Source organism: Pipistrellus hanaki (assembly GCF_964339955.1).
Source record: "Pipistrellus hanaki genome assembly, chromosome: 1".
NCBI lineage: Eukaryota > Metazoa > Chordata > Mammalia > Chiroptera > Vespertilionidae > Pipistrellus > Pipistrellus hanaki.
In genome coordinates, this window is record NC_140503.1 from 45301464 (window position 1) to 45318980 (window position 17517).

The 17517-nt window shown below is 47.9% G+C and overlaps 1 protein-coding gene across 6 annotated transcripts in view; it reads right to left on the reverse strand.

The window, feature by feature from the left end:
- The window catches only part of TLN2 (talin 2), a 402173-nt gene that overhangs the window by 325552 nt on the left and 59104 nt on the right, over positions 1-17517 (reverse strand). Inside the window, exon 1 of one of the 6 annotated variants that reach the window (XM_084886346.1) lies at positions 12548-12661. The exons of the other annotated variants lie outside the window; for them this stretch is intronic. The gene's annotated coding sequence lies outside the window, so the exon portion shown is untranslated. Of the gene's footprint in view, positions 1-12547; positions 12662-17517 lie in introns of those variants that run through there. 6 annotated transcript variants of the gene reach the window in all.

Genomic DNA, 17517 nt, shown 5'->3' on the forward strand with positions numbered 1-17517 from the left:
AAGTCCCTCACATGAAGTCAGCTTAGAGAAAGCATAATGACTCGCCCCCTTTGAAGAAGTGCATGTCCCCTGTTATAAATTTAAATTGCCATATCTCTTAGGAAATAACTACGAGGTTGGTGTGACAATAGTTGTATTTTGTTTCCAGGGAGTTAGCTGCAGCATTGACAAATCTGTTCCCACCCTCACTAAATGGGCATTTGGATCTGTTTCCCCAAAGACCCATTATATTTCTAAAGCAAAAGGGTTTCTTTTGCATAAAGTGGAATTTCATAAAGTGGAATTTAGGCAGTGAGATCATCTGTTTTGAAACTACAACAACCATTCCAATTTTTCCCTCCCCTTGAGCATTCTAGTTACTCTGGGTCAAGAGAAGGAGACGAGACGTAGGTTTCAGAGAAAATGCAAAGCCTGCTAGGCCACCCACACGTAATCAAGGATTCCACCCTGGTAACTTCCTGCTCATTTTCCTTGCAACAGTGAGGCACGCTCAGAGGTAAAAAGTCAGTGCAGACTCATACACACGCAGACCAAATGCGTTTCAATAAATCTGCAACAGCCTCAAGATTCACTTAGAAACAAGCACACACAACCTATCACAATGGCCACATTATTCCTTATCCTTATGGGGGAGGAGGGTCCACAAATTTCCCTGGAAATATGATGGACCCTCTCACCCCAAAGAATGCAATGCCTTCCCTTTCAAAGGGTTTGTGAGCCACCTGAAATTTCTCTCTGTGCCTCTGGTTAAGGACCCCTGCTTAATTAGAATGTTATAAGGAGCCCCCTTTTATAATTCTCTGAACTTTCTACAACCCCTTTGTAGGTGGGACTGTACATGGAAACCCCATGAACAAAGTGATACACAGTGCAGGGAGCAGTGAGGACACGGGCTTCTTGCAGCATTGATGGTGGAGAAGTATGACTAGCAAGGATGACAACTGTTGGGGAGCTTGTGCTTCTCTGGGGATCCTTTGCATAAGTTTCAACGGGGAGCTTCCCAAAGCTGTGTTTGTACTTGGTACTCAATTTTCAAAACTATATATTCTAAAGGCCTGGTGCATGAATTTATGCATGGGTGGGGTCCCTCGGCCTGGCCAGTGGTGGGGGCCGATGAGGCTGGCCAGCCAGAGAGGGACTGTGGGAGGGCTCCAGGATGTGTCCAGCCCTCTCACCCAGTCCTGATCAGCCGGACCCCAGCAGCAAGCTAACCTACCAGTTGGAGCGTCTGCCCCTTGTGGTCAGTGCACATCACAGCGACTGGTCAAGCAGTCGACCAAACGGTCAACTGAACAGTTGGTCACTTAGCATAATAAAATAACTTTTATTATATAGGACTGTTTAAGAATGCATATATAGGTGATAAAAATAAGAACAGCAAATACTGGTTAAGACAAAAGGTTGGAAACACTCTTCACTTCAGAGGAAATGGGGGAGTGTCTAAGGTATTCGTAGTGTTGATTTCTTAATTGGGTGTTAGCTTTACAAATGTTCTTTTTAACTCTTCAATATATAATATATATATATATGCCAGAGTAAAGCAATTAAAACAAATGACAGACGCATGTCAGTGACAGGGGCCTCCAAGAGTTCTCAGCCCCAATTTAAGACACACCAGTAACTGTAGAGTCCTATGCTGACCAAGGGGTGGGGCCTGACAGGGAACAGTTACAAGTTCTGGCCCCAGGGGCACCGTCTATAAATAAACTCCATTTTTAAAAGTCCACGCCCTGGGACAGTCCTGTGCTCTGGGCTGAGGCCACAGTGACCTCTGATGCCTCCCGTCACTGTGGGAATAGCTGGTGTTGGGTTTCGAGAACCCATTGGTCTTTCCCCATACACGCCCTGCAGCCTATTTCCTGTGGCACATTCTGTAACGGGAACAACAATCACTGAGCCTTCCCAAACAGCTAAGAAAGGAGCAACGGCCCAGACCCTTCTGCAGAGCTCAGATGAACGTCTGGGCACCTCCTTCCTCAGGCGGATACATCTTCTCTGTCAGGTGCCTCATCCGTATCTTCCTGGGGAGAGTTCTGCTCATTCAGTGATTGGTCAAGTCATCACTGGCCAGAAAATCAGGTGAAGTACATGGAGACATGACCAATATGTCTCAATTCCTATCCCTTGCCACCTACTTACCAACAGTATCTTGACCAAATAAGGAAAGTATTTCTTCTTTCCTAATAATTTGAGCAAGAGTATGCCCAATTGTTAAGGAAAATACCCTTTTGTGTGTGTATGTGTAATCTCAGTAGCAGATAAAGCTGTCATTTTTATTTTTAGTTGCAGCAGCCAAACATTGACACCATGGCATCAAACGTTTTGAATCTGATTGTGGATAGCCTGCACCCATACCCTGTGCTGGACCCATGCATAATGTGACACATAAAGGAAATACTATAGCCTGGCCAGTGTGGCTTAGTGGTTGAGCATCAACCCATGAACCAGGAGGTCATAGTTCGATTCCAGATCGGGGCACATGTTCCGGTTGTGGGCTCCATTCCCAGTAGGGGGTGTACAGGAAGCAATCAATGATTCTCTCTCCCATCATTGATGTTTTTATCTGTCCCTCCCTCTCCCTTCCTCTCTCTGAAATAAAAGCATATTTTTTTAAAGGAAATATTGTCCCTTATCTCTTGCTAATGGTCTTTTCTATTCTAATACAAGTCTGCAGTTAAAAAAAAAAAAAAAAAAAAAAAAAAAAAAAGGCAAAAGCCAAATTAAAAATGCAGCCCCACTCCCTAATATCACCTTCAAAGTAAAACTTCCCACTGGACACTGCCATGTCTGCCGAGTTCAAGATGGGCATGGCTTTCCTGTGTGCGCGTGAATGAGTCTGCCTGTCAATGTGATTGGGTGCATGTGTGAACATGAGTGTGTCTATGAACTTTCACGGGAGTGCACACGCACACGCAAGCCCAACATTCTTCTTGATTGACTCTAAACAATAGCTTACAGGACTCAGGAAAAGTGCAAGCCTGCCAATTCCAAAAGGACAAAGGGCTTCAGAAGCGAACATGGGAACAAAATGATCTCATGCCCCTTTCCCAGTGAGACTGCGCCTAAGTGGGATCCTTCTCACATTCGAGCGCTCACTTCCAGGCAGTCACTGCTTCCACCCTAGGGGACCGCTTGGGAGGACGGCCAAGCCAGGAAACAGATTCCAGAGGTAGGTTTTGATGTTTACCCCAGGCAATCCACAGACGGGGGCTCCTCCGCCCAGGAGGGGGCTGAACCTCCCTGTGAGAAGTGAGACTGTGGCTTGTGCTGAGGGCATTAGTCACTCTGTCCAAAAGCTAGTTCTTCCATGAGGGTCGGGAACATCTGGCCCAGGGGCCGTATGGTCTGAGAAATCATTTGGTCTGGCCCAGCCTCAGCATGAGGGGTGGGTTAATTAAACCTTTAACCAAGCAGGCTAATTTTTGAGTTGATAATTTTATATGGCCCACAAATTATGTTATAAATATCCAAATGGCCCTTGGCAGAAAAAAGGTTCCTCACTCCTACTTTAAATGAAGGGCCCGGGTCGGAGCTGAAAGTGGTCCCTCCAATAACAGGCTTGCGTCTGGGGCACTGTACTGGGCTGAACTTTACTCTCGGCCTAATGGTTCTCAGAGCCTGGGAGAACACAGGCAGGAAAGGTCCCAAGCCCCAGGCTTTATGGTGCCTCCTCGCCATTATCAGAGCTGGGCGATGGGAGTGCGGCATTCAACCTAAGGGGATGGTGGGAAACATGAATGAGCTCTGTAGGTAGCTCTGCTCCTATACACGATCATTTGCCTCCCTTCATTTATTCGATATACACTGAAGTGCCAGGCTGTGTGCTAAGTGCTGGGAGAGGGAAAAGGTGGTACCTTTTAAGGTTAAAAAGTTTTGCAGACACCCCACTACCACCACTACCACCAGCAGCCCCAACACATACACACAATAGTTGTACTTCTGGTATCCTCAGAGAGGGGAGATGTCAAGACAAAAAAGCTCTTACATGAATTAGTTTTTAGTTAATCTCAATAGCCCCTACCTATATTTTTTAAATAGTGAAAGGTATTTCCACGGCATTACTAATTTATTCCATAGGCAAATACTGGATATACACAGATTAATAACTTCAACACAATAAGATGGTCTGTATTCTGCCCCAAACTGGTTGTGCAAACTGGGGGTGCAAACAAAGCACTATATCTATATAATAAAAGCCTAAGAAACCCTTATGGTAGGATGACCAACCGGTTGCTATGATGCACACTCACCACCAGGGAGCAGACGCTCAACACAGGAACTGCCCCCTGGTGGTCAGTGTGCTCCCACAGGGGGAGCACTGCTCAGCCAGAAGCTGGGCTCACAGCTGGGGAGCGTGGGGCTGGGGGGTGGGAGTGGGGGGTGGCAGCAGCAGTGCTAAGGAGCAGCAAGCCAAGCTATAAGGAGCAAGCAGGAGGCAGTAAGGAGCGAGGGGTCCCAGACTGCAAGAGGGTGCAGGTCGGGCTGAGAGACCACTCCCATGCATGAATTTAGTGCAGTGGGCCTCTAGTATAAGTATATATTTGTCATACTTAGAGGCTATAGTGTTTCAAAGATACTTTAAGTCGCCTCTGAGGGTAGGAAATATTTCAGTAAGCCCTAACCTTCATCACCTTCCACAGCCCAGTGGTGATATAGCTACTACCCCAGCCAGAACCCCTCATTCATTCCCTCTGCAGGGAAACCCCACCACCTCACCTTACCGCCTGTCCCAGAGCCCTCTCTTCTCTCATGTCTCAGCCTGGAGCTCCTTGAGAGCAGGGTCTCCCCTTTCCTGCTGGCACCCCTAGACCTTTCCCAGAGCACCCAGTGAATTTCCAGGAAGGAAAGAGAGAGAAGGTGACCGATGATTCTTCTACGTGGAGGACTTTGCAGGTAATGAAAACAAATAAGAGAATGGGGAAAGGGAAGGGTGTGATTGGACCTTCTTCCAAATCCAGCATACCTCCATGACTTTGCATTCAGGAATAAAGATATTTCACATTCTGTAATAAAGATATGAGAAAAAATTCGACGGTCTTCCCAAAGTTCCAGCCCACATGAGCAGCCCGGCTTCCCCCATCAATCAGTCTGACAGCAGCAGAAAGACAGGAATCAGACTCAAAGGTGTTCACATTCTTTTTTTTCTTTCTTTTTTTCTTTTTCCCCCCCACCCAATCCTTACTCCAGGATATTTTTACCACTGATTTTTAGAAAGTGGAAGGAAGGGAGGGAATGAGCAGGGAGGGAACGAGGGGGTAGGGAGCAAACAGAAGGGAGGGAGGGGGAGAGACACATTAATTAGTTGCCTCCTGTGTATGCTCCACCAGGGCTGGGGATCAAACCTGTAACCCTGGTACATACCTTTGACCAAGAATTGAACCTAAGACCCATCGGCACATGAGCCGACTCTCTAACCACTGAGCACACATGCCAGGGATCTTTCTTAGGTTTTTCCTTTCTGTGCTCCCTAAGGTACTGCCTTTCCTACTGCCTTTCTTCCTTCTCCCCTGCACTTAGGACACGGTTCTAATTTCTTCCTTCGGGACAGAAGGCCCTGTACCCTTAGACCTGCACCTGATTTCCCCTGACTCAGCCTCTTCCCATAGACACACACACCCCCACAAACCACAGACCAGTCCCAAGAGTGTGTCTGAAATTCTCGCCACCCCACGTACCACATCCTGTCTTCTACGCACCCACATTGGGGTCTGTGCCCAAGTCACTCCTCCCAGCAAAGTCCAACCTCCTCATCTGATGACAATCCCCTCTCCCTCCTAAATCCAGATCACACCTCTGGCCTCCACGCTGACCCCTCTGATCATCCCACCAAATAGTCTTTCCTCCCCCTACATGCCCTGAGCCTTTGTCTCACTGTGAGAGAGCTCGTACCAGAGATTGGAGCTTCTGTGTGCTCTCACCATTCCCTGACCGAGTTCCTGGGAGGCAAGGATGCCGCCACCTTTATTTTTGCGCCCTACATGGCACCCCACATACACCTTGGCAACAGTGAGGCTCTAGCACCTATGAAATGCTTAGTGTTTCCAAGGTTCTCGTGGGGTGGCTCTCTGGAACCAAATCAAGCACACAAACTGCCTGCACGTGAGGATAGATTGTTTGGGGGTGTTTTTGTTTTGTTTTTGTTTTTTTGGAGCTTTTTTGCACACCACACCAATACAAGTATTCCAGCATATCAGTCCATCTGTCCAGACTCCATGTCCCAAGGGATGAACAACCAGACTTCCTCAGCAAACTGGAGCGACTGAAGAAGCCCGTGACCTCAGGATGCACAGACACGCTTTTCCATAGGAAGGACACTGCTTCTGGATAAGTAGCATAGTTAGAGGAATGCAATTTATAAACTCCCCCTAAAGTCATATATTTCTTTTGAGACATATCAACCCACACGCTTTTCCTTCTGATTCATTGGCTGTGTTATGTGGGTCTAGGATTCAGACAATTCCCTGTGGTCAGAAAACGCATGTGCGTATGACCAGATAGACATGGCAATGCTGCTAATGCTCGTCCCAGATCAGTCTGCTTACGCGCTCCAAATAAAATAAGAAATATTTGACCCCAGTAAAGAAGCCTCTGGAATCTCCCTCCCCCCAACCCCCCACTTTCCCCCCACAAAGACAACTGTTTCTCATTTGGCCCAAGCTGTTTCAATTACATGCCAAGAAAAGACAAAGAAAAACCCCACTCACTACTACCCATTCCTGCTTTCATGAAACGCTATAAATTATCTTTATGACATCATATAGTCGTGTTGCCTCACAAAAGGTGATGCTGACAAATGGCTACAGGAGCCTTTTCTCAGCGACAACTTTATTCGTAGGTGTTCCTTCCCTGGCCTTGTTTTTTATTTTTTTTTATTTTTTTTTGCCCTCCAGAAACCCAAGGCAGGAGGATGTGTCCCATCAGAAGCCCTGATGTTAGTGTCTAAAGAGCTGTTAGGAATATCAACATCTAAAAAACAACTCCTGCCGGAACCGGTTTGGCTCAGTGGTAGAGCGTCGGTCTGCGGACTGAAAGGTCCCGGGTTCGATTCCGGTCAAGGGCATGTACCTTGGTTGCGGCATATCCCCAGTAGGGGGTGTGCAAGAGGCAGCTGATCTATGACTCTCTCTCATCAATGTTTCTAACTCTCTCTGTCCCTCTCCCTTCCTCTCTGTAAAAAATCAATAAAATATATTTAAAAAATAAAAAATAAAAAAATAAAAAACAACTCCTTTGTGACATTAAATAATTTCCAAAACAAAAAAAAATGACTGGAGGAAGTATCTTCATATCCCTAGCTAAGTAAGTCTGGGCTATGAAGGGACAGCAGTAGTTTAAATTTTAATACTGACCCCATAGGCCAACCCCCTTGTCACCGGCTTGTCAACAGGTGAGGCAGTTCAAGGAAATTTATTCAGCACGCAACCTCCTCAGGCACATTTCTTAGATTAGGCAAATTCTTAGGTAACAGGCATAAGCCCTGAGGGTCCCACAGCTGCAGGAGACTCATCCTCTTTACTGTTTTGGTTACAGACTCACACTCCTGAGTGAAGACAAAAAAGCTTTCCCATAAAAACCAAAGAAAGGGAGAAAAAACTGTGAAAAGCTTGAGTTCTTAAAGGCTAGCCAACCTCTACTACCGTGTTTCCCTGAAAATAAGACATCCTCCGAAAATAAGACCTACTTACAGGTTTCCTTCTGAGTGAAATATAAGGCATTCCCCCGAAAATAAGGCCTCCCTAGGCTAAATATGAGAGATTTGGTTCACTGATTCTGAAAGAAATGGAGTCACAAGAAATTCACCAGGAAATTCAGGAATTGGATTGTTATGATGATGTTGCAGAAGATGATGACATGATTGTCATTGAATAAATGAGTAAATTCTTGATATTGTAGGATTCACAGTTTGTCTGGTTTGTGTTGACAACTACCGTACTACCATACCGTATACAGGTAATAAATTTCCTTTATTTTCATTTAGCAATAAATGTATACCGTATTCTTCTTCATGGAAAAATAAGACATCCCCTGAAAATAAGACCTAGCGCATCTTTGGGAGCAAAAATTAATATAAGACACTGTCTTATTTTAGGGGAAACAGGGTATTATTGGCCATTCTTCCTGATGGTCCGCTCTGATGGTGGGAGTGTGAAGTTATCACAAAAGATGTCTGTTTTCTGCTCCAAGCAGAAATTTTAGAAGTAAAGGAACTCTGGAGGCCTCTGGGCTCATCATTTATGAAGTATCCCCAGCAGTGCCCCAGGGGACAGAGGGGGAGGGGGGACCACCTGGCCCTGGGAAGCCCTTCACAGCAAGATGAGATTTCCCTCTTTTATTGATAAAGTTCTCCCTTCTGGCTTAAATTCCTGTTGTGCAAGATTTGCCCTTATTCAATAGGTGCATCCTTTCTTTCATACTAAAATAATCTTTGTCTTCCAAATTCCCTGTGTAAAACCAAGGCTCCAAAGAGAGTCTTGGGTTTATCTGGTTCACCACCCAGCACTTCCCCTCTGTCCAGGAAGTAGAAACCTTGGCTCTGCCCTTCCTCATAAAGTAAGGTGACCAGACATCCCGCTTTTGGTGGGACAGTCCCGATTTTTAACAATTTGTCCCGCCTCCCGCGGCATTTTAAAAAAGTCCCGAACCTTATCATAAAGATGTTTGGAGACTTGACCAAGAGAGTTGCAGGCAGGCCCAGAGGTAGAACCCAGGTCTCCAGCAGCTCCGTCTGGGGCTTTTCATCCCTTTGCACCCCCCAGTTCACAGCCACTCTTAACTCGTAAGGTCATGCTCCACGTTAACATCTGCTCTAGATTTAAGTTGATGAGTGTCCTTTTCTGAGCTTAGCACAAAGTTCACAAAACCGAGGCCTGATTCTTATGTGGTTTCAGATTCCGAAAATCTCCTTGGCCTTTGGAGTATTTTCACTCCTCACCCATTAGCTAAATTTACAAGTACAAGCTGCTGCCCTGGCCCGGTGGCTCGGTTAGTTGGAGCGTTGTCCTGTACACCAAAAGGTTGAGGGTTTGATTCCCCATCAGGGCACATATCTAGGTTATGAGTTCAACATCTGGTTGGGTGCATATGGGAGGTAAACATTGATGTCTCTCTCTCTCTCTCTCTCTCTCTCTCTCTCTCTCTCTCAATAAAGAAACATCCTTGGGTGAAGATTAATGGAGACAGTCATCAGCATCCAAAATCTAAAAGGAAAACTGAAATCAATCTATTTGAGGGAAAGCTGTCATCCCAAACACAGTGCAATTCAATTTAGAATGGTGTTGGCCATTTTCCTAGAAATGACATTTGAGCCAGTGTTATCTGTACTAATAAAAGGGTAATATGCTAATTAGACCATGTAACTGGCCATCTTCCACATGTCTGACTTCCTTCCAGACAAAGCCATGGTGATGGGGGCTGAGGCAGAGGTAGCTGGGGCGAGACCAGGCTGGCAGGGGAGGGCAGTTGTGGGCATTAGGCAGGCAGGCAGCTGAGTGGTTTGGGGCCAGTGGTCCTGGATTGTGAGAGGGGTCCCAGATTGGAGAAGGTTTAGCCTGGGCTGAGGGACAGCCTCCCTCCATGTACGAATTTCATGCACAGGGCCTCTAGTCTACTATAAGAGCTATAGTGACCACTGTTTTGGTGGTATAGCTCACACTTCAAATCAAAAGGGGAAAGGAGCCAGGCTCATATAAAAGTTTATAAATTCTAGGGTACAATGTACTCCTCTAAAGCAGTGTACCTCAATAGGGAGCAATTTGCCCCCCTCAGAGAACCCTGGGCAATATCTGGGATCATTTTTGGCTCTCACCACTGAAGGAAGGGGTGATGATAGTGGCATCTGGAGGACAGAGAGGCCTAGGATGCACAGGGAAGTCCTACCACAGAGAATCGCCAAGCTCAAACTGTCAACGGTGCCAAGGGTGAGGACCCTTCCTTAAAACAGGAAGCAGGAAGAACACCATGGCAAAGTCATGAGTCTTCATTCTCGCCCTTATGGGCTGCTTGGTCTGACACAGCACCTGAATTCCTGGGTCTCTGGCTCACTGTCACTAATGGGGAGGTGGGCCTGCTTTAAAAGATTTTGCAACCTCTGAACTGGATTCAACCATTACTTCTCAAAGCCTTCCAGCAGGCAGTTCTCCAAGCCTGGAGCTACTGTCTCTCACCCTAACAGCCTGGAGCAGGGCGTGCCCCACAGCCTCCCCTCAGCCCTGCCACATTTCCCCTGGAAGGAGGAGCAATGCTGAAAGCAACTTGTTTCTCCACATCACCACCCACCAAAAAAATCTAAATTGATTCTATGCAGTCAAGATACTAAGGACAGAAATGGAAACTTCATTTTGAATTCTATATTCTGCTATGTAAAAATAGGTAAGAAAAAAGAAAAAAAGGTAGCTTTACAATAGAATTTTAGAAGAAAAAAAAAATAGCATGACTGCCAACTGCATTCAATAATAAAGAGTACCCCCCTCCCTTATCCTGTTTCAGTTACCCACAATCAACCATGGTTCAAGAACATCAAATGGGAAATTTGAGAGAGAGAGAGAGAGAGAGAGAGTCAGTTCACATTTCATATACCTTTTATTATAGTATATTATTATAATTGTTTTATTTTATTATTAGTTATTGTTGTTAATCTCTTACTAAGACTAATTTGTAAGTTAAACCTTATCACAGTTATGTATGCAAAGGAAAAAAAATAGTATACATAGGGTTCGGTACCATCCCCAGTTTCAGGCATCCACTGGGGGTCTTGGAACACATCCCCACAGATAAGGGGGGACTACTGCATATGGTTTTTACATTTTTATAATACTGGGCAACCATAAATCAGCTCACCACCCCAGCTTAGGGGGAGATCAGTACCGAAGCCATTGTCCCACGGACTGAGAAAAGATGCTCCCACTTTGCCACTCCCAAAACCTTCTCTCCTGGCTCCAGCTGTGTGCACAACTGCCAGGAAAGAGCCCAGTTTGGCTGAGAGGCTGACCCCTCCATGTACAGCCCAGTGGTCTCAGTGCCACAGAACACAGGAGCTGTTTTACCAGTAAAATTCTCATGTCCAGGTAAAGGAAAGTCACTTGTCTGCCTGGGGAAGAGATTAGCATCATAGACTCCATAAATCCAACACTATTTACTGATGTGCGCACTTTCACTCTTCCTCTGAATCCCAAGAGCGTAAACCACCTGCCCAGCCCTGCGGCAGAGGAATCTCATCCATTACACACGAGGCCATGGGTTCTCCAGATCCCGAGCAGCGAGGACAGAGCAGCTGGCTAATGGGAAAAGTGGGAGAAGACACCAAAAGAGAAATGAGAGGGAAGTGGAACTTCTAAGGCTAAAAGGCAACGGCATACACCCCTGCTAAGAACTAAAGTTTAACACATTTCATTTGCCTCAAAAAAAAAAAAAAATACCCCACCAAAACAAACGCGCACATACACACACACACACACACACACACACACACACACACACACATATAGCACAATACCACCCACTAACAAGTTTTCCAGCACATCTATCAAGCAAATGAGACCGGAAATCCAAATCATTTAAGGGGGAGAAACAGGCTGGTGAGAACTCTGCAGATGGCAACAGAGGGTTAATGTCCTGGAGCGAGGCTTCTCTCAGCAAGTACGAATCCGAAATCATAATAAAGATGCTGAAGGATTTAGTCAGGAGCCCTCCCCTCGGCCATCAGAAGGAATGGCAAAAATGCAGAGTGAGCGCTGGGAGCCAGAACAATTCCATTTTCCTCCTAACTGTGCACGGCATTTGCATTTAAAATGAGCAGTTCATCGGGCCTTCTAAGGATGCTCGATATGTGGCTGCTAAGAGTAAAAGTGATCCTCCATACCATCAAATGTCTAATTACTTAATTCCCGAGTAGACCGAAGAACACTTCTTAGCTAATTACATCTTCCAAGTCAGGTGTAACTTAAAATACAGTCAAATAGAGACAACTCTTAAAACACAGTTAAGTCACATGAACAAAAAGAAACAAGGATAAAAGTTGTCTCCCTGGAGGTGACTAAACTCCCCGGGAAGCCAACTTTGCTTTCTATACAGTTTCCCATTTGCAGGGAAAGTAGTACAGGAAATAAAGATCTGGATGAGAACTAACGAGAAAACTATTAGGAGAGGCTTTTTTTTGTTATTATTATTCAGCAACTCAGTGTTGAGTGCCAACCAACCGTGAGAAGCCTGGCAGGGGAGCGTGGTGGAGGCGGGGAGCCCAGTGGAGGAAAATGCATGAGAGGCTGCCCAGCCAGGGAGGTGACTGCTGGTATCACAGGACCTGTAAATTAGTAACCCTGACTCCTAGCACCCAGATCCCAAAAAAACAGCTGGAATTTGACTTTTGAAGGAAGGGGGGAAAGAAGGGAGAGGGGTTCCTGAGGGGAATGCCAGGGAGCGCCCCCCAACTCCTCAGCACCAGAGGTGGGGTCCGAAAGAGGGGAAGTTGGTGGGTGGCTTTTGCCTGGCTCCCCAAGAGGCCCTGTTTTAAGTGGTTTATTAAATTCAGAAGAGCTTTTATCTTCTTTACTAATGACAGGAGAGTGGAAGGAAATGCTACAAAAACATCCGCAGAAGTTCAGAAGAGGGTTTCCAGGGCCATGGGCCTGAGGGGAGGCAAGAGGCACCCCTGTTCTGACGGGGAATCAATACTCCAGCCAGCCACCGGGCTCTCGCGGCCATCGGCCGAACTGAATACAGCACGAAGAGAATTCCTGGGAGGCTGAAGCTGTTCGAATGTCTCCTTCCACATCCTCCCTCCTCATGGGGGTGGCTGCTCTGCGGTCAGGATAGCGTTTCACCAGAGCTCGGAGATTTCCTAACAAGGGCATTTTAATTAAGATGAGACACAAGGCAGTGCAAGGAAGAAAGAGAAGTCACCAGAGGATGCTGTCCAGCCTGCACCCTCCATGTGGTTCCCATTCCCACCAGAGTCTGCTCCAAGCTGGCTTTGTACTTGATAGTCCTGGAAGGGAGGCCTGGACCAGCTGGCAAGAGCCACATCCACAGCTCAGGGCCTTTGCTTCCGGCTGGGTCCCTCATTATTCTGCCTAAGAAACCAACCCACCTTTCTCCTAAAGAGAGTGTCCCCTGGGCTTAGGCAGATTCCCTCGCACCCCTGAGGCATCACACCGCTCTATCATCATCACACCTCTCAATCATCTGTGCCTGATAAATTCCCAGGCTGGGAGGCTGGATCCTGAGGGTTTGGGAAGATGAGTCGTTGGCTAAACACCAGGAGCCCAATCATGCTATGCTGGTTTCCAAAACAAAAGGCCCTAACAACACAGGAACTGACCAGCCAACTCCATGGCTTCCCTCAACTGGCCCTAATGGACCTTTCAGGAGACCAAGGTCCAGCTGGGGACACAGCAGTGCAGTCACGGAGCATGCCACCTGCCCCCCCACCCCACCCCATCATTAATTCTGTTTAAAAACAAAAAATAACCCCCTCTCCGGACTCCTACAAAGGAAGGTGTCTCAGGCCATTACTTCATTAGTTTGGGTAGGGTCTAGCCAACACTTGGACATGACCATGCTGACCAGGCCAGTCTTAAAGCAGCAGCAACCACCATCAGAGCTTCTGTCCATGTTCCTCCCTCTGCACAGAGTGTTCCTTCCCCAGGCCACTCACCTGGCTGGCTGGCTTTCATCCTTAAAGTGTGTTTGAATTGCACCCCTTTAGAGACCTCTCTGGCACTCCTCCTCCTCCAAGCCTTGCTCCTTTTGCTCTCTGCTGTCACCCCAGAGCGGGCACAAAGCTTGTCCCACTGTGGATCCCAGTATTTACTCAATGAACGAGTGCATTGGCAAAAGTAAACCAAAACATATCTGAAACGCTACTCCTAGGCAAAAACCCACCCATGACGTAGGGCATGTACAAGAATAACCGTAGTGGGTTTCTTTATAAGAGCCCAAATCATGGACAAAAGGATAGAGAACATGAATTTATAGGTTTGAGAGATGCTCTAGGGATGGAACAGAAAAGCCAGAACCAACTGGACCCATCTCTTTGTTAACAATTAATTAGTGTGCAGTTTCTTATTAGGCTCAACTCAGAAGAAGGTAGAACCACAGACGGACCCGGTTCCCAACATATAAGAGACTACAGATTTGCCATTTATAATACCCATCCCAAGGTATGGGGGAGAAGGAGGGTGATCCTGCCTGAAAAAGACACAGGCACAAGAGCAAGCTTTGTCCCCAGTCCCCGTCCCTACGCAAGCCCTCGCTCCAGTGGTGATGCCAGCACAGCCACACAGCAGAGCAGAGCGGCCCCGGAGCTGCCGGCCAAGAAAGGCTCCATTGTGGCCGCATATGGATATTTCCAAGACCCAGAAAGGAAGCCAACGACGACAACTGTTGGTGAGGAGCAGTGGGTCAGACATGACTGTCACTCACTTCGTTTGGGAAAACATTTTTTTTCCAGCTTTCTGGTAGACCCGCTTTCAAACGATGGCTATTTACAGACAGGTAGCAGCCACATGAAAAACAAACAAACAAAAAGAACAGGGAATCTATCCTGGGCACTTCAAGCAGGAAGTGGCACATGAGACAGAACTGCCTGAAGGCGAGCAGTGAAGTGGGTAAATGTGACTTGGCCACCTCCCTCGAACCAACCAACCCCAGGCTCCTTCACCTGGCAACTGGCCCCACAAAGGCACAGGCAAGCGTGTGCCTATGCACACTCCCACACACCGCCCCTCTGTCACGTCCCCGGCTTGTCAAGGCTGAATCATTTAAAGACAATGGAAAGTGCCAACACCAACCAGCCAGCTTCCTGCCCAGCCACACTCCATATACCTTGTTGCAGCAGGAACTGTCCCTGGGCAAGCCAGGATCCCAGGGAAGCAGGTGATTTAAAAGGCTTAACCCCACCCCCTCCACCCCCACCCTCTGCAAATACTTCTTCCTTAAAGAATTTGCAGCTCAAAAATCTCCAGGAAACCATCCCTCCAGGGTACCATAGGTAGGCAAGCTCAATAGCATGTCAAGTATTCTTAGTTTGTAAAGCATGACGTGCTACTGTCAAGTCATCTCCCACCTGAGCCCCTATCTCACAGCTTGGTGACCTAACTCTAGGACGTCAAGGACCCCGGTACTCCCTCTTTCCTGCCAGAGGCCAACAGGAGGGGACACAGTGAGGGAGAACCTGGGCAGTGAGACAATGTCCCCAACAATACCCTGGGGCTGTGCCAAGCCCCAGCCACAGAAATGGTCATAAATGTCTGTCCTTCCAGTCTCCCGGGGAGATCAGAGCCTCAGAAAGCATACAGACTATGTGATAAGCCCTCATTCCCAACCCCAACACAGGGGAATCTAAAATTAGCCAGGAGAAGGGTGTGCTCAGCCCTGTGGCTCCTACACAGCACCTGATAAGTGTCCCGACCTCCTCTGGCAATAACTTGTCTCGGGGAGCGCTATAAATACCCTTTCCAGCCTACCCGATGTGAATTATGAATACCAGGAATAGTTTCAGGGTTTCCAGGCACTGGCGAGGTGACAAGGGGTGTCGAATTCAAAGCAGCCTGTGCAAGACACGGACTCAGAGAACACACAAATCCCTCCAGCTCCACCCTGCATTCTGACCGAGGGGAGGACCCACTCAGGAGCACCTCCGCCTCCAGTGCCGCTGAAGCCACTGCAGCTTTTGAAATCCCAGGAGACGCTCCGCATCTCCTATCTTATTACTAGGAAGTGTGAGGCTAAGGGACATAGTAGGAAGCTATAGAAAAGGACTAATAGGATTTTAGCCTTCTGAGAAATTTATAGGTCATTCAGAGCTTACAAGGGATAGGGCCATTGGAAACAGGAAACTGGAGGGAAGCAGGTATTGGCTGATGGTCCCAGGCTGCTGGGATCTGTCCCCCCCAGGGGGCTTTAATAGATGTTTGTGGAATGGTCTTCAGTTATCTGGCTGTTAGAGGCCCACAACTGCAAAATCCTAATCTCCCAGAGCTGGGCTGGCCACACTGGTGTGGACAGGGGAATTACCAACACATAGAGCGCCAGCCACCACAGCCCTGGACCTGGGTGAACGTAGGTCCAAAGGAGACAGGGCCGGCAGAAAAGGAGCCGTCCCAGGAGAAGGTGGTTGTACAGGAAGGCACCCTAGAGGCAAAAGGGAGAGAGGAAGTTAGGAGAAGAGCATGCTGAACAGCAAAACGTGCCTGGCAGCCCAGGATCAGGGCACCTGGGGACATGCTGTGAGACTGGCCCCCAAGGGGCTGTTGGAGGCCTTCCAGAATGATGTTCCAGTACAGTGCTGACTGCGGAAGTTGAAGTATAGGGCAAGAGGCATAGGTTACTACAATATTTTTTAAAGTTTGCTAACTGACATCTAACTTGGCACTAGACTAATGGGGGGGAAAAAAAATCACACCCCACCGGCTCACAGCCTATCTTTTTATAACCAACCTTCTCCCCCTGGACCTCTCATGTACCTCTCCCCGCCAGAGCACCCTCGGTCTGCTTTCTGATACCTTACAGAACTCTCGAGAATCAGCTGGCACTGCACTTCCATGGACCCCTCTGAGCTCCAGCCCTCTCACTTCCCCTCCCCTGCTGGGCCCCCCACTCCTGACCCATATATTGAAAACGGCAGTGATTGTATGCCCCCCATCCCCACCCCAGTCTCATCACAAACTCCTAAAGGGGGGCCAGGGCCTCACAGTTTCTGTGTTTCTCTCATCAGGTGCCATGACCTTTTGCCCAGGCCCGATCCTCAGAAAGGAGCAGTACATAAGGCTGTTTTGTTTAAAAACAGTTATTTTCCTCAAATTATTTGTGCCTAGTCACAGACATAACTGCCCACACACTCCTCCTATGTCAAATATTTCCCCTGCATGTACGGTTCTGTCAGCCCCTTGGAAAACAGTGGGGAGGGAATGTGTCTAGAAGGGATGAGGGGAGTGGGGGTGAGGGGGCGGAGAGAAGACAAGATGCTAAAGGCTCTCTGTTCTGCCAACACCTCCCCCCCCCCCCCAACCCCGTCCCTAGCCTACATGGTCAAAGGCAGGCAGGGAGGGCCTTGGGAAGAATCCTCTGGAAGCCATCCCCTCAGACCTTTATCCCACAGCGCTCGGTCCTTACCAGCTATCCTGGGTCATTCTTTTTCCAAAGGGCTGAGTAAACTAAGGTCTAAGCCACACTAAGGAACTGGACGTCAGTGCTCAGAACTAAACTCTCCTGCTCCAGCCCAAGCCCCGCCCTCCCAGTGTGAGGCTGGCCTCCTACAGAGGCGGGGCAGAGGAGCACCCCACTTTTGAAACGTTTGCTCTGCGGCTCCTACCAAACACTCAACCCCTAACAACTGGACCTAAGAATGACCCCACACCCCATGAAGGCTTCTCCACCTGGGACCCCCATGGCTCCTGACCAGAGAACCGGCAGCCCTGCAGGAGACAGACCAGACCCCCTGTGCTGTTCAGCACAGCCAGCCCACTTCTCCTGCAACCTTGGAGGCAGGAAGCATGGTGCATGAATGCGTCAGGGCTGGCT